Raw genomic sequence first — 26,898 nt, 5'->3', positions numbered from 1 at the left:
TACATTCTTAGAGCACAGCCTTGTTCCCACTAACGTTAATGGTAGCTTTGTCTTTGACTTCAATGAGAGCAGTACCCACATTGTATAACCACAAAATACATAAAGAAGAAAGTGACATACAAAGTACAGAGCACTAGTTTTATTTTTCATTGGGGAACTTAGTTGATATAAAAACAGGAAGCTGTTAGGAGACAGGGATGGAGGATCAAAGTACAGGTGAAAAAATGAAGAAGAGCAAAGATATCAGACAAGAGTTTCCAAGGTATAGAAGGAGAGAGAGGAGGACCAGAGACAGCAGCTTAAGGAAATATAAACATTATTTTAGTAAGTTACACAAAGAAACATATCACAATCAGGAATTACAAGTATATTTGGGCCAAATTCAGAAAACTGAAGCAACCTCCTGGCCTAGCTAAGTTCCCTGTGACTGGTGGTAGGGAGGGATTCAGGTGAGATCAGAGACTGACCTTTCTCCATTGATATTAACAGTTAGCTTCTGCTTTCTTTCAGTTGGCATAACCTCTGCTCCAGTGTACCAACTGATTTCCAGTACAACGTGTCTGTCTGTCTTGCAGCATGTATCACTTGGGTTTAAGAACTAATTTTGTTTAAAGAGACTTTTCTCTGATCTCTAAACCAAGAAAAAGACCTTAGGATCTTGTCTGATCTTCTCACTATGCGACCTGGATCAGACTCTCTGGTGCATCCCAGTTGCTTTGGGGCATAAAGCAGCCCTAAATCTGGCAGACTGGTCACAGGAGAATTCCCTGGATGCCACGTAGCTGATATAGTGGCTCATATGCCACCCACCTTCTGTCTGCTGGTGTAGTGGGTATAAGCTGGGGAAAGAAGGTGTGTCTGGGGCTCCCTCCCCCCTGCATTGGTGATCCCAAGCTCCTGAAACAGCCCTTGGGAGCCATTTGCAACCAACAGAATTTAGTATCAAGTGAACAATAATCTAATTTCTGTTGGGGAGTAGATTGGTGCCTGAATGGCCCCAGGTCAGGGTGGGGACACAAAGGTAGCCTACAGCTACCTTTGAGCTCCCCTAGTTCATTAGCCAGAGACGAGGCTCTGTGCCCCATGTATAACCAAGACCACATTCCTCAGAAAAATCTTGAATTATGGGTCATTCCCACCATGCTGGCTCTGTGTCTCTCTCCTCCCTCACTTCTATTAGCTTCAGCCCTGTATTTCTGGTTAAACTTTCCCCATAGCACTGAAAGGGAGAAACAGATTTATGTAGCCACATATTACTTCCAGGTTTCAGAGTAACAGCTGTGTTAGTCTGTATTCGCAAAAAGAAAAGGAGTACTTGTGGCACCTTAGAGACTAACCAATTTATTTGAGCATAAGGTTTTGTGAGCTACAGCTCACTTCATCGGATGCATACTGTGGAAAATACAGAAGATGTTCTTATACATACAAACCATGAAAAAAATGGGTGTTTACCACTACAAAAGGTTTTCTCTCCCCCCACCCCACTCTCCTGCTGGTAATAGCTTACCTAAAGTGATCACTCTCCTTACAATGTGTATGATAATCAAGTTGGGCCATTTCCAGCACAAATCCAGGTTTTCTCCCCCCCCCTTTTCCCACACACACAAACCCACTCTCCTGCTGGTAATAGCTTATCTAAATTGATCGCTCTCCTTACAATATGTTGTATGATAATAAAGTTGGGCCATTTTCAGCAAAAATCCAGGTTTTCTCCCCACCTATTACCAACAGGAGAGTGGGTTTGTGGGGGGCATGGGGAGAAAACCTGGATTTGTGCTGGAAATGTCCCAACTTGATTATCGTACACATGTTGTAAAGAGAGTGATCACTTTAGATAAGCTATTACCAACAGGAGAGTGGATTTGTGGGGGGTGGGGGTGGGGAGAAAACCTGGATTTGTGCTGGAAATGGCCCACCTTGATTATCATACACATTGTAAGGAGAGTGATCACTTAAGATAAGCTATTACCAGCAGGAGAGTGGGGTCGGGGGAGAGAAAACCTTTTGTAGTGGTAAACACCCATTTTTTCATGGTTTGTATGTATAAGAACATCTTCTGTATTTTCCACAGTATATATCCGATGAAGTGAGCTGTAGCTCACGAAAGCTTATGCTCAAATAAATTGGTTAGTCTCTAAGGTGCCACAAGTACTCCTTTACATATTACTTCCACTACTTCTCTCAAACTGTGAATAAAACATGACTGTTTCAGGGTTTTGATGGCATTAACAGATCAGTTGAGGTTTGCTCTCAGTTTATAATGTTACTAGAGCTACTTGACGTAATTATAGTCATGATGTATGTACAGGAACTCCTCACTTAAAGTCGTCTCCTTGTTACTTTTTGCTGATCAATTAGGGAACATGCTTCTTTAAAGTTGCACAATGCTCCCTTCTAACATCGTTTGGCAGCCGCCTGCTTTGTCCACTGCTTGCAGGAAGAGCAGCCCATTGCAGCTAGCTGGTGGGGGCTTCGAACCAGGGTGGACTGGCAGCCCCCTGACAGTTCCCTGCTCCCTTAAATTCCCTGTGTGGCAGCTGCTCAGCAGGCTATCAATTGCCGGCAGTTCAGCTGTCCCTCCCCCCACTGCCATGCACTGCTCCTGCCCTCTGCCTTGGAGCTGCTCCCCGAGACTCCTGCTTGCTGTGTGGCGGGAGGGAAAAAAGAGGGAAGGCTAATGTGAGGGTGTCCCCCTCCCCCCTGCTTCTGCACCCTACTTGCATAGAGCAGGGGGGACACAGACGGAGGGAGCTGCTGCCTTCTGCGGACAGGTCTCAGCTTGCTGATCTAATTAACAAGGCAGTGTACTTCTGACCACACTCTTCATACTTAAAGGGGAAATGCGCATCTCTATCTCTCAAACACAGAGTGTCTCTGTCTGCCCTCCCTCCTTTCCTGCTGCCTTGTAGAGTGTGAGAGTTAACCCTTGAGGGCTCAGCCAATTGCTAGTTCATCATTTAGCAGTAAGGCATTCCCTGGGAAATATCCCACCCTCTGACTTCACCACCTCAATCAAGCTTCACAATCATCATTGCTGTGTACCATTATTAAATTGGTTGTTTAAAACTTATACTGTGTGTGTGTGTGTCTGGTGAAAAAAAATTCCCTAGAACCTAACCCCCCCATTTACATTAAGTCTTATGCGGAAACTGGATTCGCTTAACATCATTTTGCTTAAAGTCTCATTTTTCAGGAACATAACTACAACGTTAAGTGAGGAGTTCCTGTACAGCTGGGGCTATGATATTCCTAAGCATATCATAATTCAGGCTAATTCATACAACAGCAACATAAGTTAAATGAAATCATTTATGTAACCTGCTTTCTTTTAAAAATAGCTTAAGGTCTTTGATACTCAGAGGTACAACATCAAGTTCTATTTTTTCCCATTCCCAGAGCTCTTTATGGTAATAAACATCACATACATACACTGTGTTGGGGTTAACAGCGTACTAACACACTACAAATCACTTTAAGTACTTCCAGGTAATAAGTAATTGGGCATAAGTAGCTCTTTAGCACACAGCATAGATTTAAACCTGGCTCAGATACTAGCATTTGTAATGTGTGAGACAACATAGTTTTGTCTGTGGTTGGAGAGCTAAGAAGGTGAACCTCAGGCAAGCAGAGTTCACGCTCTCCTATCACTGGAGGAATGGATGGCTCTTTCAGAAAGCACAGTGAATGTGCAACTATTCCACCTAGGTCCAGGTTTAAATGCAAGACCTGTTGCTAAGGCCTTTCCCCAGCAATGACATCTTTATAGGTCTAACCCTGAGGATATTATAGGGGAAGGCAAAAGGGAGAAAACCAACATGCTACTGTGCATTTAGAAATAAGGCAGGCTTTAAGAATATTGCCATTTAGGCCACACTCAATGCTGTCAATTGCAGTGCTGCATTTAGTGCAGTGAAAGGAACTTTAGAAACCCTTTAGAAAGACAGATATGCTCCAGGGTACAAGATTATATGCAGATAATGACAAGCCCCTTCTGGATTTCATGAAATCTTCCAGGATACCTGCCTGCAAAGGGGAGGTATGTGGGGGAAGTGACCCTTTGTCCTTTCTGGGTTGTTTTAGAAGCATAATGAAGGCTAAAACTTCAATGGTCATTCCGTGCATAGCGGAGTGGGGTGGCGGGGCGGGGGTGGGTGTTGAAAGATCAGGCCCTACTGGATATGAGACTCCAAATACAAAAGAAACTAAGACCCTTTAGTGATTAAGCTTGTGACAACATTTTTCCAATCACACATGGGTAAAGACAGTTATTTTTACTGACAGGAAATTCTACATAGTATAGCTTCCAACATTCAACAACAGCAAACACTCATATAACTGCTATATAAAATAAACTGCCAGAAGGTCAACAGACTATGTTGCACAACATTTCTGTGCATTGTTGTCAGACATGTTGAAACCAACAGGATGTTGACTTACAACAATGCTCCAGAGGCAGCAGGCAGAGAAACATATTGAACTTACTGTAGATCCCTGATACACCTTGGAGAACAAACTGAGCACATGACATACTACCCAGATGAAATTTGCAGATACAAACTGGCTTTGCTGGGACAGATGCCATTTTGATAGCTTTCTGTTCTGCTTCTTTTGTATGTTTTCATATTATCCTTCGTCTATCTTGTTGCCTCTTGCCTTGGCAATATCAGTCCAACACCTGTCTTGTTATGTTATTCTGGTCTTTCCTCCCTGTATGTCCCGGCCATCTCCATTTTCATTCTGTAATTTCCTGTCTTATTAGTTTCTGTTTCATCCTCCTTCAGAGTTCTTCATTTGTGATTTTTCTGGCCACCTGATTCTGAGGATTTATCTAAAGCAGCTGATTATGAAAACTCGGAGTTTAGATAGTAAAGTCTTAATAGGTCTCCAAGTTGCAAAAGCTCATTTTAAAAGTCTCTAATTATGTTATTGATATTTCATTCCCTCTTCATCAGAGCTTAAATCCTTCCTCTTGTGTCAGCATATGCAAAGTGAGAAAATGTAATAAGTTTGTCCAGGAGGCTTCTCATGCTTCTTGCATTTGTTTTCCAGAGTAACCCCACCATGGAGACAGAACAAGAATACTTTGGCTTGGACAAATCTCAGAGTCAGGAACTATAACATCTGAATTCAGGTAAGGAAAGTGGCAGAACATTAAGATAGCACATAAAAGGTAACACAGGCAGATGCAATGTCAAATCATGAAACAGAAGAAGAACAAGAGAACCAGTGCACTCAAAACAACAATGTATGTTTTTGGAGCAAATGCATGCTTCCTGTCTCAAAGATCTTACTCTTGGTGTTGACAGAGGATGATCAAATAATGTTTCTTCCCTTTCACTTTCAATTCAATAAGTATGCAAATAAAAAAAAATCTTTGGTCTAGCACAGCACCACAGTTACCTACATGCATGCTGTTTGCCTGCTCACAATGTTCTCACTTGGCGGTACTTCATGTCACACATTGACATCAAATCAAAACTCCTACCCAGGTCAATGGAGGAACGGATCTTCACCGTGGTGTTTCACATCAGAGAGAGCACATGAACAATCTACTACCAATCTTGAGTGGGAATGATTGAGTAGTTTGACTAGCAACGGTAATACAATAATATCGGGTACCTGCTCTAAGCCTGCATACACACAATGTAGTTATTTATTCTTAAAGAAAATAAAGCACTGGCTGACAGACGCCATCCATAACACTTATACCACAGAAACAAGCAAAATCAGAATTATTTTCTTGCTAAAAGAGTCTTGATAATTGTGTTTTTGTTTGGTTCTATAAAACCCCAGGTCAGGCAGTTCTGGTTTTGGATTTATTGCCTATCAGAATATGTAGTAATTTTTAACTTTCTCCTGCTTACTTGTGGTCCTCGGAGAAATAACTACTTCCCTCCACCTTCTATTGCCCTCTTCCTAAGAATGTCTGTGAAATGTGTGTATGGGGGTGGGGGGGATGTGAGAAAACCTGGATTTGTGCTGGAAATGGCCCACCTTAATTATGCACATTGTAGGGAGAATGGTCACTTTGGATGAGCTATTATGAGCAGGATAGTGAGTTTGTGTGTGTGGTTTTTGGGAGGGGGGTGTGGGGGTGAGAGAACCTGGATTTGTGCAGGAAATGGCCCAACTTTATTATCATGCACATTGTGTAAAGAGTTGTCACTTTGGATGGGCTATCACCAGCAGGAGAGTGAATTTGTGTGGGGGGGTGGAGGGTGAGAAAACCTGGATTTGTGCTGGAAATGGCCCACCTGATGATCACTTTAGATAAGCTATTACCAGCTGGACAGTGGGGTGGGAGGAGGTATTTTTTCATATTCTCTGTGTATATATAAAGTCTGCTGCAGTTTCCACGGCATGCATCCGATGAAGTGAGCTGTAGCTCACGAAAGCTCATGCTCAAATAAATTGGTTAGTCTCTAAGGTGCCACAAGTACTCCTTTTCTTTTTGCGAATACAGACTAACACGGCTGTTACTCTGAAACCAAAAATTCACCATCAGCAGAGAGCCCACAGAAGCACATTTTATTATAGTCCTGATATATTCCATGATTCCTTCGGTTTTTCAAAGCTTTGTACTACAAGACTGTGTATCCGTTAGTTCTTATACATAAATCAAGCTAAGGAGGTCAGTACTTGAATGGGAGACCTCTAGGGGGATTGGTCATTTGGTACTGTATAGAGTCCTCTTCAGTTTGAGCACAGATGTGACATGTCATTATGGCATTAGGGGACAACTGAGAGTCTTTCTTCAAAATGAGATGTAAAACTGAAGTCTTGATGAGTTGTGGTCACTAAAGATCCCTTGATTTATTTATTTAGCAAGAGTATGAGCATAAACCTCAATGTACTAGCCACCTTTGAACTTGGATGGTTATATTTTGCCTATTTCAAATCCTCATAGCCATTTTCAGTTGGAAACAACATAACAGGAGGATGGGAGATAATCTTAGACATACTGCCATCGGAATAGGATTGTGTCAAAGATCATTATAAAATGTTTATGAAACTTCTGTTGTCATTATTAGAACTGCTACTGCATGTAGCATAGGCTAAGAAGAGGAAAAGAGAAGATTCTCCAGACTAGAGGAGAATTATTTGATGTTTAGCACTGAGAAGATTACAATGAATATAAATATGGAAGAATGAAGACTTAGCTGAAAAATAAGAAAGATAAAAAAAGCACTCGGAATTGAAAAAAGCCCAAAACAAAAAAACAAACAAAGAAAAAAAACCTGGAAAATCTGTAACGTGTGAGTCTGACGGTCAGGCATGTTTATTATTAAATCACAAAAGGAAGCCATTTAGTTTTTCATATTTTCTCTTTTATATATTTCCTACTGTTGGAATTATTATTTATGCAGGTTATTATCACAACACTAATTTAACCATAAATTCCATTATTAAATCCAAAAGCCAAACAATATTTATACAATTGTTCTAAAAAGGCCTAAAAAGCCTAAATAGTAAGCAATTTACTACATCAAAACTTATGCAAGCATTTGATCAATATACTTACAAACAGGCTAAACCCAGGGTGCTTAGACCCATATTGGTTGGCTCCAGAGTGGTCAGGCAGGTATTAGCGATGAACCCTTTAAGTGCTCACTTTTTATACCTTTTAACAAGCATATGACATCATCGCCAATTACTGATTTCAGCTAAAAATCAATTTGAGACAGTTCACTCTTATTTCCAGTCTCAATCCCGATAAGATTTGCAGCCTCCTTTCTACCCCCCCTCTGCACCTCGGTTCACATAGGCCGTAGTTTTTGAGATAATACTGGTATGTGGGATAGGAAGCTCCATGTTGGCTCTTTTTAAGACAGAATCTCTTTGTGTTATTTAAAACCATCTTCAGTCACCCCTATTGCTCAGAGGCCGTCTTTTTAGAAACCTCTCCTTATTTCATTAGTTATTCTTTGAACCAGACCTTTTCCGTACTTCATTCCTTCTGGACTTATAACTCATCACTTCAAGGCCTTCCTTGCTATTTAGGGCCTTTCTTTACAACACATATTTCTTTAACCAAACTTAAGATAATGTATTCTGCTCCTCCTTGGATTAAATTTCAACAGAGCCAAGATTCAGGAGTTTGCCACGAACTCCGTCAATGGCTTGAACTGAGCATCACATCGACAAAAAAAGAAAGCAAAAGTATCTAGACCCCAGAAGTCTACTAGACTTAGTTCATGGATCATTAGAAGGCTCAGACCCACATCATTAACCACATGTGTTTCAATAAGAGGTGGCTTTAATGGGGGTTCAATTGCACCCACAGAAATAATGAAACCAAGGGCACAAAAAACTAAACAAAATCCCACCGGCATGCATTCCCACTTGCAGAACATGGCTGTGCTGCTCCCTGTCCATATCTCTGCATGATGAGGTCAGAATTGTGCACTGCTATGGAGGTCTGAAGGACAAATTCTGCCAGAAGGACCGCAAGGGGGAGGGAGAAAGGAGGTGATGCTGCCGTGTGGCCCTGTCTCCAGGCAGCAGTGATGTTGGGAGCATGCAGAGAAGAGGAAAAATCTGTTTCTTTGTTTTCTCCTATATGTTTAAATAAAGCAAAAGTGGTACATGTTATTCTTTCAGTCCCCACCAAAACTTAGTTATAAGATATAATCTCTCCTTCAGCATGTGGGAAACAAGAGTTCGCTCCTTCCAAGAAACGATATGCACAGCATTGCTATTATTGTGCAGTGCTGATGGATACAAGACGATTCTTGAAAAGGCATCCTCTCCAGAACCCCCTGCATCCATTAACTACTGAAGTGTGAGTTACTGAAGTTTGGGAAGCTGCAATCTCTACTAAGAGCGTTATTGATGAGATGCCTTTATCATCATGCAACAAGGAAAGCAAATGTTTCTGGTGGTGAGAAGCAGCTGCTTCATAGTGACAGCATATACCAAACGAAAAATTTGAAGGAACCAGATGACAAGCTGGAAACAAGAATGTGTACATAACATTTCAAGCAAGCTGGCACAGTCATTACCTATGGCTGAGCTTGTGTCCTTGACAGAACGTGGCATTTTACTTCTATTGTTTCTGGGGAAATGCTCAAAATTTGTTAACTCTGAGTCAGAAAGCTAACAATGCTTTCACAGAGAAGGGTAACAATAATTGGAAGAAGGCAATGGTAAGGTTCAGAAAACATGACAAAAGTGATCTTCATAATGAAACCAAGATGAAGTATCTAACAAAAGATCAGCCCTCTGTGATAGTGCATCTGAATGACCAATTTCAGTGAGACCGAACTGTACAGCAAAGGATGCTAACGATTCAGCGATACTCCGCGCACTTCCTATTATGGCAAGACATGGCAATACGCAGACCTAAAATTCTGGGAAACCTCCAACAGCTGTTACTTTTAGGAGCTGAAGATAATCTGAATGTCAGTGCAGGGTTGCTAGTAAAACGATCAATCGCATGACATTATAAATAAATTCTCTGTCTCTCGGGAAATGCGCTTCTACAAAGCTAACAACATGAAATCCAGCAATATCCTTGGTATGGCATCATTGCTGATGAAGCCACTGACCTATCTAAAAAGGACCAAATATCTATTTGTATTAAATGGGTCAACAAATTCTTTCACATTTACCAAGCCTTGTACAGCTAGACAAAACTGATGCATAATATCCACACACCATGGTGAAAGATACACTGGTATATTGCATGTCACTCCTTTCCCTCTGTCAGGGACACACTTATGATGGAGTGGGTAATAAGGCTGGGAAACGTCCTGGACTTGTTGCATGGATACAGGAATTAGAACCAGCAGCATTGTCTGAACACTGTTTTGTACACTGTTTAACCTTGTCCCTGCAGGATTTCAGCTGCCAGCATGTCACAATAAGGAATAGTTTAGATAGGTGCATGGACATTGCAAAACTTGGGTGCTATTCAGCCGGGCAGCTGTGGGGACACACGGTGGACCCTCCACCTACCCACGGTGTGGGGGGCCCAAGGATAGCAGCCCCCGGCATGTGTCCCCGCCCGCGGAGCTGCCCACCCAGGCAGATGGAGGGTCTGTGGCTCCCCACCACTTCCCATGTGTCTGTTACCATGGCAGGGTTGTGCCTCCGAGCCACCCACCCCTCCCCAGCAAGAACCGGGTCGGGGAGAGCTGTGCAGGTAGCTGTGGGGAGCTGGCACGAAGTTGCCAACCCTCCACCTGCCCTGGGTAGGGAGCCAGGGGGTGGGGACACAGACCGGTGGCTGCTCTCAACGCACCCCCCCCACGGGCAGGTGGAGGGTCTACACGGCTCCCACAACTGCCTGGGCTTCCTAGCCGGGCTCCACGCTGGCCTGGCTGGGGGATGGGGTTCACCCTAGCAAAAAGTGGATGGGCCATTGCCCCCTGGACCCCCCAGTTCCAGCGCCACTGTCTGGTTTGAGTTGGGTTGGCCAGCACTGAGCACGGTATTGCTGGTGAGCACAGTATGATTTATACCGTGTCATTATGAGGAGCTGCACCATCCAAGGGAACTCAATGAGAGACTTGGTTTTTGTTGGAAACAACCTTTTCCTGAGCACTGTGCACTGGCTGGAGAACTCTGCAGGCTGCACAGGCCTCTAAGGGTATCTCTGTGTGTGGCAGAGCAGGGGCACCTCCCAGCCCACTTTGGAGTACTGTGTACCCCTAGGGTCCCCAGAGAAAGAAATACCTGCATGCCCCTGAGCAGGGACAAACCCTCTACATGGGGCATGCAAAGAATGTATGTGTGTGTATGAGGAGAGGGGGCGCTCCCTGTACACTCCTCCCACCTGTAACCCCAAGTAAGGGCCACTCACAATCTGGCTCTTTGGTTCTTTAATAGTCTCATATGAGGGACTTTGTCAATGTCTTTTTGAAACTCCAGACTGATTGGGTCAAACAGTATTCCTTCACCCACTGCTTTGTTGACTTGCTCAAAGAGTTCTTATTAAATCATAGCAGCATGTTTTGTGCCTGTTATATCATGTTGCTGTGGGTGTTTTAGAATTCTATCTTTATGTATTGTTTCAGCCAATTTACTTGGTACTGAAGTAAAAGGCTCCTTGGTGTCTCATTCCAGGATCACCCTTAGCATCTTTTTAAAAGATGGTACAGCATTTATTACCCTCCAGTCCTCTGGTGTAGGGACTGAATTTTAATGAGAGATTTCACACTTCTGGTAGCAGCCCAGCCATTTCATTGTGAGATTTCTTTCCGACCTTGGATGTATCCCATCCTGTCCTGGTCACCTGCTACTATTTATTATATTAATTTCTTTTACCACATCAGCCTCACCTCAACCTGGAGCACAATAGATCCGGGGTAACTAATTTACAGATGGATAAATTGAGGTCCTGCAACATTCAGTGACTTGCCCATGGGGAGTGCTGGAATTGGGAAGGGAATCCAGTAATCTTGACACTTATTCATTTGCAATAACTACTAGACATCACTCGCTTCGCCCTTTCTTTTCATTTGCTGAAGATTTATTGTTATCAAACTAGTATGAGAATCACAGTAGAATAAACAATGTCATCTGCAATTTCAGATTCCATGCACACAAGACTAGATGATAAACCATGAAGTATTATTTTTTTAAGCTAAATTGATTGACTATCAAAACACTTAGGACTGACATCCCAGGATCTTATGCACAATTTGCCACAGCATTTGACAAATATAAAAATCTGATTACTCCAAAATGAAAAACCAGTTACACGCTTGAGTGATGGTATAAAGTAATGTGAAAAGAATAAAAAATTCAAGGTGATTAGCTTGTCTGTCTGCCTGCTGTATGAGTCAGCAGAAAAAGTAGGTAAAAGCATTACCAGCTGTATTAGCTCTACTTGAATGTTTGTTGAAAACATTCATATAATGCCACTCTAATATCCTTCTTTATTTACAATGAACTACTGTGTCAGGGACAAAGGCAATGCAGGAAACCAAGGGCCAGACTGAGAACTCATTACTCCCAAAGAAGAGTAGCTATTCACTTGAGTACTCTCATTTACTGGGAGTACTCATCTGACTACAGTATTTGCTTACCAGTGGGGTCAGGGGTTCACAATCTGGCCTTAAGGGCTAAGGTCCAGTTCCAAAGCCCATTGACTTCAACGGGCTTTGGATCAGGTACCCAATTCTCAGTTGGAGCATCTCCACTTCAGACGCTGGAATTGTGCCAGCAAAGAATCTGTACCTAAGTGTGAAGCATTTGATAAAATAACGCTTATTCCAGCAGTCAGTTGGGGGTGCTGTAAAACTCAATAAGCACTCTGACAGGGATGAGAGAAATAGTGCAGGAATTTAACAAGCACAGTCTTGCCTCTTCTGTTATCAGCCAGCTAGCATCTGATCTTTATGAGGACTGATCAAATAACAAAATATTGATGTGGGAACAACGTGCAAAATGTGCAGAACTTGAGAATGTTATATTTACAATCAGCATTGGTGACGTACGCAATGTACTGTAAATAAGCTTCAGACAGACATCATTTTTCACCCTCAGTGCAACTTAAGAGGATGAGTGGGAAAACAAAGCAAAGCATAACTTACTTCATACAATTTTAATTGTATGAATTTCATGTCCATACTAATGATGCTTTGTAGTCAAAGAAATTATGGACAGCAGTTAGTAAACATGTGCCAAATCCTGACTTATTGAACACCCGTGTCTCCAGGAGACTTCTTGAATGGATATGAAGTACTTAGGTGTTGCAATGCTGAACTCCTAGATGCTCTGCCTGTGAGGGGAATTTACAGCCCTGGGTTAGGTGCCTGGAATAGATTCCTGTACAATTTCTGGAGACAGTTAGGCTACATCTAACTGCAAAAAAACAAACACAAAAACAGAGTAGCAAGTCTCAGAGCCTGGGTCAACTGACTTGACCTCTGAGACTCACTGCAGTGGAGCTTTCTCTTGTTGTGCAGACATACCCTTAGGTGTCTAGAAAAGGGCTTCACAAGAACCAGCATGCTGAGCAGGGAGCCACCCGTGCTAGCCACTAGGAAATACCAAGGACAGAGGTTGGGCCTAAACCCTGGCCCTCAAACAGCATTAGACACCAAGGTCCAGGCAGGAGGGAGGCCCTCCCTCTACATGGGATTGACAGCCATGAACCCTGACATAGAGTTAGGTGCCTGACCCAAGCCAGGACAGTCATTTTTTCAAGAAAAATTGTGGATGAGGCAGCATCTCTCTACATAACCTTCAGCCCACTGGCTAGGGCCCTCAGCCAGGCTGAAGGAAACCCAGGTTCAATTCCTCCCTCTGCCTGATGTAGAGCAGGGATTTGAACGGGGGGCTCCTACCTCCCACAAAAGTGCTACAACCATTAGGTTATTCCGGGGCAGGATTCTCTGTCCCTTCTATTGGAGCCATTCCACTATGTATAAATAATTAACTATTCACTGGAGCAAGGTGACTGGGTCTCCTACCTCCCAGGTGAGTGCCCTAAACCCTGGACTCTCTCAGTCTCACTCTCTGGCCCAGTGAATATTTATTTATACACAGTGGTAAGAAGCCAATAGGAGAGATGGGGAGAAATGAGACCTAGAATAGCCCAGTGGTTAGAGCTCTCTCTCTTAGATGGAGACGAGCAACCCAGGTTCAAATCCCTTCTCCACATCAGCCAGAGGTGGGAACTGAACAGAGGTCTCCCACATTCTGAGTAAGAACCCTATCCAGTGGGCTAAAAGTTATAAGTGGGGGGCACCATGTCCTTTTCTGGCTGTTTTGGGTGGGTTTAGAGGTGCTCTGAGCACATCTACCAGATTGTGTCCCACATGCAAGATGGAGGGGCAATGCCTAGCTTGTAAATCCACCGGGGCTTCGGTGCTGGGCAGTGTTGGGACTGAGGTGACTGTGCGTATGCCCGGCTGCCAAAATTTGGGCACACTGGGGACCTTATAGCAGATACTCAGGCACAGAGAAACATTAGGTGGCAGCTGAGAGGAGGTTTTATGAATGCTATATCCCACAGGTGAATCCCACTCAGTATTTCTCTCGATTTGATCTATATATCACCGCTGCTGCTTGTGTAGGGCTTGATCCTGCACCATTAAAGGCAATGGAAATTTTTGCATTGACTTATATGAGAGAAGGGTTAAACCCTTTTTTCCATTAATGAACTGTTATTTTCTAAAGATTCTTACTGCTTTATATAATATTTGTAGTTGATACATGAGGGCCAAATCCTGAGCTGGTGAAAACTGGCATAGTTCCATTAACTTCCATAGGGCTTCACTGATTGACGTGGACTGAGGATCTGTCCCTAGTTGTTAGCTCAAGAGATTGTACATTGCTGCTATATAAGATGTTCCCCATAACCATCTTGCAGCCAGTTAAAAACAACAACAACAACCACATGTTTCCATTACAGAATGGAGCCCTTAAAGTTGGAATTTGAACAGCCAAAATGTGCTGGATTTTTACATAAACAATTACTTTTTAAAATTGTCCATATTCATCCACTAAAGTGCATTCTTTTAGGTTGTTCATTAACCTTCATTTAGAGACTGTCTCAGATTTTGATTCTGTCTTTTGACTCTGTCCAGGTCACAGAGATAAGAAGCTCTCCCTGTTACACTCTTCAGCGTACTTGGCATTTGAAGCTTTCAAATGTGGATGTTTTTAATGATATTTCACAGAATGGGAGAGATTCAAAAACCTAACAGCTTCAGATAATTAATGGAAAGGTATATAGACCTCATGGGTTTTATTTTATAAACAGGAATCTAGGAGCTTCCTGATGGTTGTTGATTTACAGGGAAGAAACCAATTAATAATGCCCTGTAACAAATGTATATGACAGCACAGGTTTGATAGCAACAGCTGGGAAAGGGTGCATCAGTTAGTTTGCAAGTAAACACACCTGACAGTGAAAAGCAAAATGACTTCTTTGCTGGCAGCATAGACAACAGATCAGAAGATTATGCTCTTGAATGAGTACTGTGAATTTAGATGATTGTTTCATTCATTTTGAAGAGCTGTAATCTGCTCTCAGAATACACCCACCCACTCTCTCCCAAAGCAGTCTTTTTTTTTTTTTTAATCACAGAATCTGATCCAAAGCACACTGAAATCAATGGGAAAACTGCCCGGGTGAAATCTGGGCCCCACTGAAGTCAATGTGAGTTTCACCTTTGACTTCACTGCGGCCAGGATTTCACCTTATGAATTCAATGGTCTTTGGATCAGGGCCATAACAATTTAGACTGAAAGTGACAGAAACCCACTCTTATTTACCCTTCAGTGCACATTCTACATTAATCCTCCTCCATATCTTGGGAAAAAGGAGGGTAACTTTTCCAGCGTGTGAGTAGAAAATATAGCTCAAAAAGAGTGAGCATCCAGAATAAACAAGCAAATTACACTAATTCGTAATCATAAAAGTTAAAGAAATTTAATAAGAGCTACAGTGGGTGTGCAAGGAAAATATGGCCCTGGGAAGCTTTATTTTGCATGACTGGGACACAGCATACTGCACTGCTACATCAAATAACATAGGTTGACACGGACTCTGGCATTAGTAATATTTTCCCTAGGACAAACAGTCCTTGGAAAAGGTCTGCAAAGGACAATATGAAGTCTAAAGCCTTTCCTTCAAAATCAGGCACAAGTCATCTTGATCCACATTTTTAAAGACTTTTTTTGAAAAATAGTATCATTTCTTTAAACAGCACCTTTCACTAGTATCAGTGTTTTATAATGTAACAAAAAAGAGTAACACAAAGCAAACACATGGGGTACCAATAAAAACTAAACATTCACTAGCTTAAAAATGTTTTGCATTAAATTTCCAAAAGAACAAAAAGAATAAGCACTATAAATCACAATAAAGGAGGTATTTGTTATGGTCAGTTAATGTTTGTAAAATAATATTAATCAAACAGTGGATAACATTTGTGCCTTTGTGGTATTTTTAAATACATTTTTTGACAATTCCTCCTTCCCCCACTATTTGGGTAGATCTATGGTCAGTTCAAGGAAAAGCAAAGCTCCTGAACCAAATTCTGCCCTTCGGAATGAATGCACATACCATTTAACTTCAGTGGGAATTGGGTGCAAATATCTGGGCAGAATTTGAACTTGACTATTTTACAAGCTTTCTGTGCTTTGTTCCTTATCCCTGGTTCATAATGCAGTGCAGAGTTTAGAATCCATGTATGTCTTTGTAACTCTCCCTATAAAGCATGGTTATGAGTCACAGAAAAGTGACTGTGTTAAAATGCACCTTCTCACTCAACAGCCTGCTGCATGGGTGTTTTCAGATGATATTTCTAACATAAAATTTCATTCTTGTTAGCCATGCAGACTAGCACAGCTATAGGGGTAGCCAGTTAGATTATTTTCTGTCTTACATTTCCTCTATAACCTTCCCAGGTACGTTCTGCTTGCAGAATCTTTATTGTTATTGGTGATGTACAAGAAAGAAAGAACCCAGCTTGAACTTCAGATCCCCAACTGAGTTTACCTCTAGAAAAAACACATCTTTTTATTTGTAAATGTGGGGAGATGGAACTTGGGAGGGAATTTCTTTCTCTTCTGTCCAGGGCTGACATCACTGCAGGACTAGAGGGGAAGGAGCAGGGACAGATAACTAGAGAAATAACCAATCATAGTTTATCTCACGACAAGTTTTGTAATCTGTATTTACACAAAACTCCCACTGATAACACAGTGAATGAATTGACCACATGCTTTTAGAGCTGTGAGCATTTTGCCTTTGATACCAAGGGAATGGCAAATCTTCCATACTTCAGAGCTGTCCAAGCCCAGAGATTCATTACTATAGAAAACTTTGAGAAATCAGTCACTGTAGCTCAACAGATTTAACATACAACAGTAACCGTGCTCCCATATTATAATGTCTTTAAATAATTAACCTACACTGACCTTGACTTCTAAAATCAAACAAAAGTAGGTTTTGTACTTGTTAATGCAATACAGTGAGTCCGAGAGATGTTCCATTGCTTTCTGCCTATCTGATCCTGCTGAGAAGATTATAGAAGTTGTCTTGAGATCAAAGACACAAGATCTTTTCCAACTGAAGAACAAGGTTAGAAATACCACAAGTCAAAAATGTGCTATGCATCTCAACCTTCTTGTTCCAAAATGTTAAAAAATGTCACAAGACTCATGGTCAGGAATACAAAGCTTATCTGCAGGTGATACCCACCTACACTGCAGCAGCCTATGATTGCTTAAAATAACAAAATACAGGTTGATTCAAAATCCTTTTTCCTGGAACTGCAGGTGGTCGTTACACTTTCACATTCCTTCTGTGTCAAGATCTAGGGCATATTGAAAATGTCCTCACTTTCAGAGAACTCAGACAACAGTTTTATAAAAGGAGTTTTTAAAAAAGAGAGATTGGAGAGAAGTTGATATTTATTTTTGGCTATAACAATTATGAACAAAACAAACACTAGTTTTCCTCTGCTTAAGTTGCTATACCTTTGTTGTTAGTTAATTTAGTGCTCCTGAAAGCAAGGACATTTTCACTATGGCCTAGATTTTGACACAAAAGGAATGTGAAAGAGTAATGATAACCACTACAGCTCAATACTGAGATTTGAACTCTAAACCATTAACACCAAAGCACAGACTGCCACCTCTTGAGCTAAGGAAGTAATGCCAGTTATTTGCAGCAGGAGGACGTTATCCTTTATGTGGAGTACACACACGCATTACAAGCATGGTGTGGGCACTTCCACAGAGAGCACTTCCAATACTTCTCAAATCTGACTTATAACATCCTTGTTATTTCTGTACTGGATCCAGAAGTTCATGTTTGGGAACTGAACAAACAGCTTTGATACCTGCCAAGAATAGGACTCTAGTTGAGTAAGACCTTTTGGAATGGTTTGATAGCTCAAGACAATGCTCCTTAGCTTGACCCATGCCATCACTGATTAGGATAGTGATTTTTGGAAGCTTTCCCAGAGTTCAATCCTTCCTACGCCTTCCTCTGTCTTCAAACCAATAAATTCCAAAGGGTATCTCCTTCCAACTCCAGTAGTGCCATGGCTACAAGTTCAAAAACCATGAGACAGACTTAAAAATAAAAGCCATCATTGACTTTACAATCATGAGGTTAAAGAAAAAAAAATCCCACTGTTTTGCATCTGTCTCCTGATTTTTGAACTTCCTGGGGAAACTCCCCTTTTTGTGAATGCATTTCAGATTGACCATGAGATGTACAATAAGCACACATATGAACTGGTGGTCTCCCCCCATTCCTTCTGAATGACGGCAAGGACATTTAACTTAATATCTCTTGTTGCCCCCACGCTCCATGCATCGCTTGTGCATTCTCCCCTCCTACACACATCCCCACGGAATCCTTTCCTCTCTTGTTCCCCTCTGATGAGTGCCTTGAGCCATGCCTCCTAGCCAGCTACCTCCCCTGGGCAATGTCTGCCCCCTTCCTCACCCTCCACTCAGGAAGGAGGAGAGTGTTTCTAGGCTAACAGGCAGCCAGTTTTAATAGCCAAAGCATAAACACAACCAGAGATGCCTGTCCTCTAATCAACTGAGGGTTTTTGGTAGTCAAAACCTGCAGATTCCAGGTCCAGAGCAATGCAGGAAATTTGATAAAGTCTGCCATCAGATAAACTTGTCTATTATTTGCCTCTGGTAGTTCCCACAATGTGCTAGCTGCTATTCAGACAGTGAAGGTGGCACTGTTCCGTTGGAGTAAAGGCTGAAATGAAAATGCACATACCAGAGGGGACAATTTGGCATGAAAGTAAAAGGTAGCAAGGAGCTCTTGACGTTCCCTCTGATTTCACTGGCAGTCCCTCAAATACAGTCTCTACAATGTTATGCCCTATATTCCAACGTCAATTAACAGTCTTTATTGTAAACAACATTTATTTTTCTGGCAAACAGTCTTTCCAGATTGGAAGTGCTCAACAAAGGCCACTAACACATTAGGTTGTAATTGAAATAATATTTACAATGCAGTCTGAGAAAAGGCTTCATCTTGGAATCTGATTAATGATCTAAAGCTGAAACAAAACACTTCAGCTATAATTTAAGGGTGAGGTAAATATACAACAGGTTACAACGGTAAAGCAAGTGTGAATATGCTACAGTCATAAAGCCTGCTGTGAGAAGAGAGGACAAGCTACAATAACTCGGCATGTTAAAGATGAAACGAAAGGTTGTAAAAATAAATCAACAAACATGGGGATAGTGTGAGATCCCAAACCCTCAACAAAATGACATACTGGAGCTTTAAAATTACAAATAAATACAATTTAAATTTGAAATGAAAGAGCATTTCCCCTTCAACCTGCCAAGACTCAATTCCCAGATTCTTTGCTTCTCCCAGAAGAGTAGGTGACATCACAAACACCTAGAGCCTATAACACCCACTGACTTCTGGAGAAAGCAGGTGGCTCTCAATATCTTATACAACCAGACTTCAGTGAAGCAGAGAACTGCCTTAGGTGTCAGTGAGGTCTGGTCTACAGTTAAGTTTTGGCACCATAGCTACATCAGTTGGGAGTATGAAAGAATCACTCCCCTAACCAACATGGCTATGTTGGCAAAAGTCCTAGAGTAGATGCAGTTACAATGGCAATAGTGTCTTTTTGCCAGTACAGCTTATTTCATTTGGGGATTTAGTATAAGCTATAACAGCTAACAAATTCTAGCCAATATATGCTACGTCTACCCTGGGAGGGTTATACTGGCATACCCTTTCTAATGTAGGCAAGGCCTGAGCCCATTAGCTATTGCAGGAGAAACATGGAACCCTGAACTCAGAAGCTGACCGGTAGGTAAAAGAAGATTAAACTCTCTGCTCACAAAACACGTGACTGCTACAGAATGAGACCTCCTCAAACAGCAGGCAGAAGTAATGCTGCCTGGCATGGAATGGCAACTAGTATTATTTAATATTTGTATTACAATAGTATCTAGAGGCCCCAGCTATGATCTCTTGCACACCGGCATAAATCAGAAGTCACTGTTGAGTTTAACATGTAAGACTGAGGTGGTATGACAATAAGGTGAATGCTACCTTAAGGTCAGTTCCGTTCTGCTTCTTCATTACTTTGCAGCCACGAGGAAAACACACTCCATCACAGAATTAGTACGCCAGTTTCAAAATTCGATTAACACTGGAATGAAAAACAGAGCCCGCAGTGGTCTCAAGCATCAGAACCTCCTCTTTGGTGTAGTTTAAAACTTAAAACCAGGGATGGTTAAATCCTATTTCACAGCATCTGATTCCAGGTGTTCTGAAACCTTGGGCAGTTTCTTCCATTATTAATTTTCTGACTGATGGTAAGTTCTAGCAATGTGTTCCCATTATTTTTCCTTCTTCTACTGCGCGGTTATGGAAATCCTGCAGTGAGAATCAGATAAAGTCTTTTATTTTCCTGCCTCCTGCTGCTATTCTCTCTCTCAGAGCTGCAGTGGGAAACAAAACTTGAGCAAAGCAACCTTCAAGAAACGTTGCACTGCATCTTGTAATTTTACTATTGACAGCATTTTGCAGCCCAGTGTCTCAGAAGGAAAAGAAAAACCTCTTAATTTTCAGCTTCCAACTGCTAATTCAACAGGGAAATCCATTTACCCATGGGACAGCCTCAGCGGGAAGCAAAAAAATGGATTCCTTTCCCTCCCTGAAAGATACACAGCTTGCAGAACCCTATCCATTTCAAAATGATAACAGTGGCCAGATCTTCCTAACCAGTTTTCTGCCTTCCATACAGCAACTCTAAGCTGGTAGCTGGCTAGAGACAAGTGAAATTCTAACTTCCTCTTGCTCTATGGCCAGAAGGGAAAGGAAGTGGTCAGCTATCCTTATGAGAATTGTTATTGGCAGCCTGAACTGTAATATCAAAGTTTGGAAATGGTAGGGAATGGAATCCTATCACATCATGAGAAAAGGAAATCTGTGGCCACCTCTTTTGCCTTTGTTCTGATGATGGTATGTTACTTATCACATAGCTCAGGCTATGTGGCAGACAGTGAGATCTGTGCAATTATCACCAGGAACTTATATTGCCTCTATTGCCACTTGTAATGTGTGGATTGCCAAAGGTTTGAAGTTTTGTTTCAGGTTTAACACCTAAGAACACCAGTGCTTATCACAACCTCTTTGATTTGCCTATGTGCTGTAATATATTGGCTGTTTTGTGTGGGAATGTGTTGCCCTCTAGTGGCTTCCCATGGAAAAGATAAAAACCCTACTATCACTTCATCTAATGGGGATTCTCCTTTAGTTCAAGTGGCCACATGCTTGTGTTTTAGGAGCTGCAGGCCCTGGATGTGATCCCGCACTACTGAATGCCTGAGGAATATCTAACAAACATTATATCTGAATGCATATAGCTCGACAGTTTGGGAATTTCATGAAAATCAAGAAAGATTGCTGCTTCTGACCAGACTCAAAATAGCCTGGGCACCATGTACCTCTCCATTCTGCATGATATTGGAGAACAAACGAGCAACAAATATGCCCAGATAAGGGCCACATGGATGGCTGAGAGTGGTGAGTCTGTAGCATGCACTTCCTTGGGAACCTGTGGAAGCCCTTAGTCTGGACCAGTAGTTCCCAGACTTGTTCCGCTGCTTGTGCAGGGAAAGCCCCTGCCGGGCTGGGCCGATTTGTTTACCTGCCGTGTCCGCAGGTTCGGCCGATCGCGGCTCCTACTGGCTGCGGTTTGCTGCTCCAGGCCAATGGGAGCTGGCTTCGAGCAGCTCCCATTGGCCTGGAGCAGCGAACCGCGGCCAGTGGGAGCCGTGATCGCCCGAACCTGAGGACACGGCAGGTAAACAAACCAGCCCGGCCCGGCAGTGGCTTTCCCTGCACAAGCGGCGGAACAAATTTGGGAACCACTGGTCTGGACGCTACCATGGTTGAGGGGTTCGCTGTTGTATGTGAGGGACATAACAGAGAGTGGGGCAGTGGAGCTGTGGAGAAGCCAATCCATGAAGTACGTTCCCTAGGGATCTTGCTGTATATTAAGTAGCCTTCCTCATGTAACTTAATGCTACTCAAAGCAGAGTTACACTCTAGACTGTCCCTGTTACTCCAGGAAGGGCAGTGGAGAACAGTCAATCGCAGCTAGAGGAGCCTTTGGGAGCATGGTTTCTGGAGTATCTGTACTGCCTGGAGGGTGAAAGCTAGAAGGACCAGCAAGGTGGTGTCCAGTGCATTCCCACCCTCCCCCACCCACGATGAGTTCCACGGGGAAAGTGCTGCACTTCCTCATGGATCCTTGGGCTCTGCACACTTCTGAGGGCAGGGACAGAGACACTCCCTGATCATTCTGTGAGCACAGTGCTACTTCTTCCAGAATCAAAGAATCACCTCAGCTATCTGCCACTTTAAACCTGAGCCCATTGTAGCTTTGTTTTTCTCATATGGTTGTTGCTTGCATGTGGCTCTGTGAGAAGAGAACAGCCTCTCGCCTGGTACTCTGGCATTTCTCTGTCCCATCCCATTTGGAGGCCACAGGTGTAGAAACAGGCAAAAATGAAAAGCAATGATTTCCCACGCTACAGAAATAATAATTAATAATACTTTGGCCTTTATAGCATCTTTTATCTGAGGATCTCAAAGTCCTTTACAAACCTAGATGACTTGAGTCTCATACATGCCTATGATGTAAGTGGGTATTATCATCATTGTACATAGGCATGGAGAAGTTAACCTGACATGCTCAAGGTCACACAGCAGAGACAGAAATAGTAACCAGACCTCATGATTCCCAATCCTGTACTCAAGCCATAACAGGATCCTTCCCCACAGAAAATCTGCTGATCAACAGTACAACCTGAACTTCCATAGAGTAACATTACATACGCATTGAAGAGAGTCTTTCTAAAGCTCCTGAAAGTGATTCAGAATCACAGGTTTAAAACTGCACATCACAGCTGTAATGTGCTGTAAGTAACAGACAGACTCATCTTTTTAAATGTCTAGTGTTATATTAGATCCTTCAAGTTTAAAATGTGATTAATGATGAACACACTAGATGTGATTTACTTCTGTTTTGGGAGATCTTTTCACTTCAGGATGTTAGTGGTTTTTAAATATTTGCTGACAAGATTGATGTAACAGAACTGAGATAACTTAGTTGTAATGCCTTGTGGACTTTGTTTTGGATATTGTTATTTATCATAACTTCAGAATTCATAAAAAAACCTACATATTCAATTATTTTTAATCTCCTTCTAGAAAAACAGTGTTCAAAGTCCCTCACTCACTTTATACACTTCCCCCCATTATACATTTCTGTCAACTGAGAGAACAAGTCTCACTTGCCCAGTCAAGCTTTCATTCCCTCTGATTTTGTACATGCACTCACAGCCAGAGCTGCAGCACCAGTCTATTTCTGTTTGTGAGAGGAATATTTTGCACTTTGCAATCTGATTATTAAAAAGAGAGAGAGAGAGAGAGAGAGAGAGAGAGCGAGCAACTTTTTACAAGAATTTTTTAGTATTACAAAAACAAAAAAGTGATTCCTTGTCTTCCTTTCTGAAGCCCAGAGATGGATAATCATTCACACTATGCTCAGTGCCCTTCCTGAATTGTTTCTTGACAAAACTTGATTAATGTTTTGCAATACTCTTGCTATTTGTAATTAATGTGATTGGAAAGGAAAATGGGAGTTATTCTAGAAACTGCATAGCCACTTAGATATAGCTGTATAGCAAAAGATTACAGGATTTTCTCACAATATGCCAGAAAAAATGTTACCCACTTTTGTGAATAAGTAAGATTGGAGTTAAGCAGGAGAAAAAGAAATACAATAAACAACAATCTAATATGATATTTGTTGTATACAATGATGAAACTGCCCTACCTGACATTCCATTCAGATAGAATAGTTCTTTCTTCATTAAGGATATCATGATTTGTCAGAAATTGTTAGGAAACCTTTCACTCTCCCATTATCTGCTACCAAACAAAAAGTAAAGACAAAAATAGAGCTTTGGCACCTACATTTAAAGATACCACACTGCAAAATGTAGCCTTTGATGCTAATTACTAAGGATGTGATGACTACAAGATGTAAAATAATAACTGGCTTGGCTGCAGTTTACAAAACTAGAACACTAATAGAATATTTCTTTGTATGGGATTCCTTCCACAATCTCCACTGCAGGGCAAATCCTTCCAGCATACAAGTCTGCATTCTAATTAGCTTGGTGCATCAGGAGGATAGCTGTATGGTTATTATTATTCAGAGAAGTAAGCAAGCAGAGTTTCCAACCGATCCTTTTAGTGTTGGGGACAACAAGGGAGAGAGAAGGAGCAACAAGCAGAGGAGCATTAACTAATTTCAAAGGTGTCACTGGGGAGCATTTAAGGGGCATTATCAGTTAGGAAACAATAAAAGTTCACCACGGATAGCATGTAGGGAACATTCTAATTTACCTATTTGTGTGGGAAACATCAGTTATTATGTGAACTACAGCCCTAGTAAGCTAAAGGGAAGACCGTGCCCTTAGGTAAGTAATGAAATCCACGAAGCCCAAAGAGAGATACGTGTAATTGAATTGGGCCAAAAGTCCTAAAGATAAGGGGTCTAAATCATCACAATGTGTAAGGCAACAAATGTCTTCACGACAGATTTGGATTCCACATCACTGATTCAGGGAACATGCTTTTGGGGGTAATCCAACACAAGGGAATATTGCATTCAAGTTCATTTTATATCTGGAAAGTAAAGTATAGACATTGTGACACTAGTAAACCAGGTGCTAGCTCTTTTCAAGGTTGTAGGCATCAGATGAGCACTGACAAATTCATAGCTGGAAACCATACCAGTTCACCTTTATATTAACATTGTTCAAGATAGTTGCTGAGCTTGTTAGAAATATGTTTACTGTTTACACTCTAAAATGCTTGGAAATTGCTACATGCATTAATCTTACCTGTAATGCCTGTAGCCCACACTATAAGGTAACATGTAAGTTTTGCTTTATAAGTGTAAAAATGCCTGCTCTTCGCTTGTGAATCTACGCAAGAAAAGTGGTCCCCCCACCAATACAGAAGAACTATCAAGACTAAATGGGCCACTGTGGAACATCACAACACAATGGCTGGTTTAATGGCCCCATTACACCCATGAAGGTGCTTTTGAGAAAGCACATCCCATCAGCTTGAATTCTGGAAGAGGGAAATAAAGATAGCTAACATGAACGCTTTTCATCTCTTTGCTCTTTGGGCAAGGGTTGAAGTTAAGAAACAAAAAGCAGAGATCCCCAGGGTCAACCTGGGCTAGTGCTAAAAAGGCATTTAGTGTTGGTAGGTTACTACATCTTTGTCATCTTTTGGAACCATAGACTGAACTCATTTGTGCATATATCTTGCCTGCTTTAACCTATAAATAACTCTAATTTCTTTTTCTTAGTTAATAAATCCTGAATTCATTTTCTGTAGCATTGGCTACCAGCATTGTCTTTGGCGTGGGATCTAAGGCACAAATTGATCTGGTGTTAGTGACTGGTATTCTGGGACTGGAAGCAACCTGAATATTTTGTGATTTTGGTATAAGTGACCACTTATCACTAAGTCCAGCTTGCCTGGGTGGCAAGATAGACTGGAGTGTCCCAGGGGACTGTCTGTGACTCCATGGTAATACTGTTACAGTGATCCAGGAGTTCACATTTGTTACTGGGTTGGTGCAGTCTAGTTATAGAACATAACACCAGTTTGCCCTGCTTTTTGACAGCCTGCCCTGAGGTTGGCATTCTGGGTCGTGAGCCACTCGAGACAGCGTGACAGACATATTTTACTTTTCCGTACAGGAGCTTGCCGTTGTTAACACAAGGATGTTGTGCAATTACGAATAGGATGGGAGATGGCCAGTGAGAATCCCTCTGCATAGACCACACCATGTTAAGTACAAGAGCACCTGTGTTGTATAAAAAACACACAATTCTTGTCAAGCCCTCCACATGGCAAGCATATTGTACATTCTCCTTTATTCACACACACCTATGCTGTCTTCCTTTTCCCTCACTGCAGGGGATCTATCTTGTGAACCCTGTTCACTCCTACAAATACAGGTACAGTTCACCAACTGAGAAGGTGTTAGTTACATAAAAGGTGGATAAAAAACAATTATTAAAATAAAAACATCAGGGTTTTTAAATTTAAATTAAATACATTTTTTCTTTTAAAAATAAACCTATTTAAAATTAAAATCTAGGTTATGACAACCTATCTTAAGGCCTAAATTAATAAATAATAATATTATGCAGTACACGTTTGCCACTGAAGTTTTAAAAAAAGTCAGATCACTTAACTGATGGAAATCACTGCTAAGCATCTGGAACCAAAGTCTGTTGAAGTGCTAAACCATCTTTCGATAGCAGTAGTCTCTTCTGCAGGTTCAGAAGAAATATTTTCTTCATTTCAGTTTATTAAACTAGTTCAGTTAAATTACTAATTCATTCAGAGTTGAGAAATGGACTGGGAACTGAAAAAACTAGGAAGCTTATTTTTGTCTTTGAATCCATGAATAGAGTGAGAGGATGAGATCTACTCATTCTAAAATCTTGACAAGACATGGTAACCAAAAACAGTCACTTCAATTCACTATTTATTTCCTTTTGTCTAATAATTCAGTTAGTTTTAAATGAGAAACATGTTTTAATAAACTTACTTTTTTCCATATGTATCCAGCATATTAAAGATAGTTTTATTTAACTAATAAAAAATTTAAAATGCTGGTTTTGTGCATATTTAGTTGAATTCCAATTTCCACCCAAATAGAGGTTGACACAAATCACAAGGAAAAAATTAATAATTTAGTAAATAGGAAATGCATCATTCACCATTTTTAACATAAAAAATTAAGTATCTGAATAAATGTAAAATCATATAATTACATACATAAAGGTATATAGATGAGCATATACTCCTGTTTAGCAAAA

The 26,898-nt window shown here is 41.4% G+C and overlaps 1 protein-coding gene across 5 annotated transcripts in view; it reads right to left on the bottom strand.

The window, feature by feature from the left end:
• The window catches only part of SLC35F3 (solute carrier family 35 member F3), a 292,694-nt gene that overhangs the window by 135,887 nt on the left and 129,909 nt on the right, over positions 1–26,898 (bottom strand). The window contains exon 1 of one of the 5 annotated variants that reach the window (XM_073338114.1): positions 20,018–20,093. The exons of the other annotated variants lie outside the window; for them this stretch is intronic. The gene's annotated coding sequence lies outside the window, so the exon portion shown is untranslated. Of the gene's footprint in view, positions 1–20,017; positions 20,094–26,898 lie in introns of those variants that run through there. 5 annotated transcript variants of the gene reach the window in all.

This window comes from Lepidochelys kempii, chromosome 3 (assembly GCF_965140285.1).
Source record: "Lepidochelys kempii isolate rLepKem1 chromosome 3, rLepKem1.hap1, whole genome shotgun sequence".
NCBI lineage: Eukaryota > Metazoa > Chordata > Testudines > Cheloniidae > Lepidochelys > Lepidochelys kempii.
Note: the sequence above shows the minus strand (reverse complement) of the source record. Positions and strands in the feature narration are given on the sequence as shown.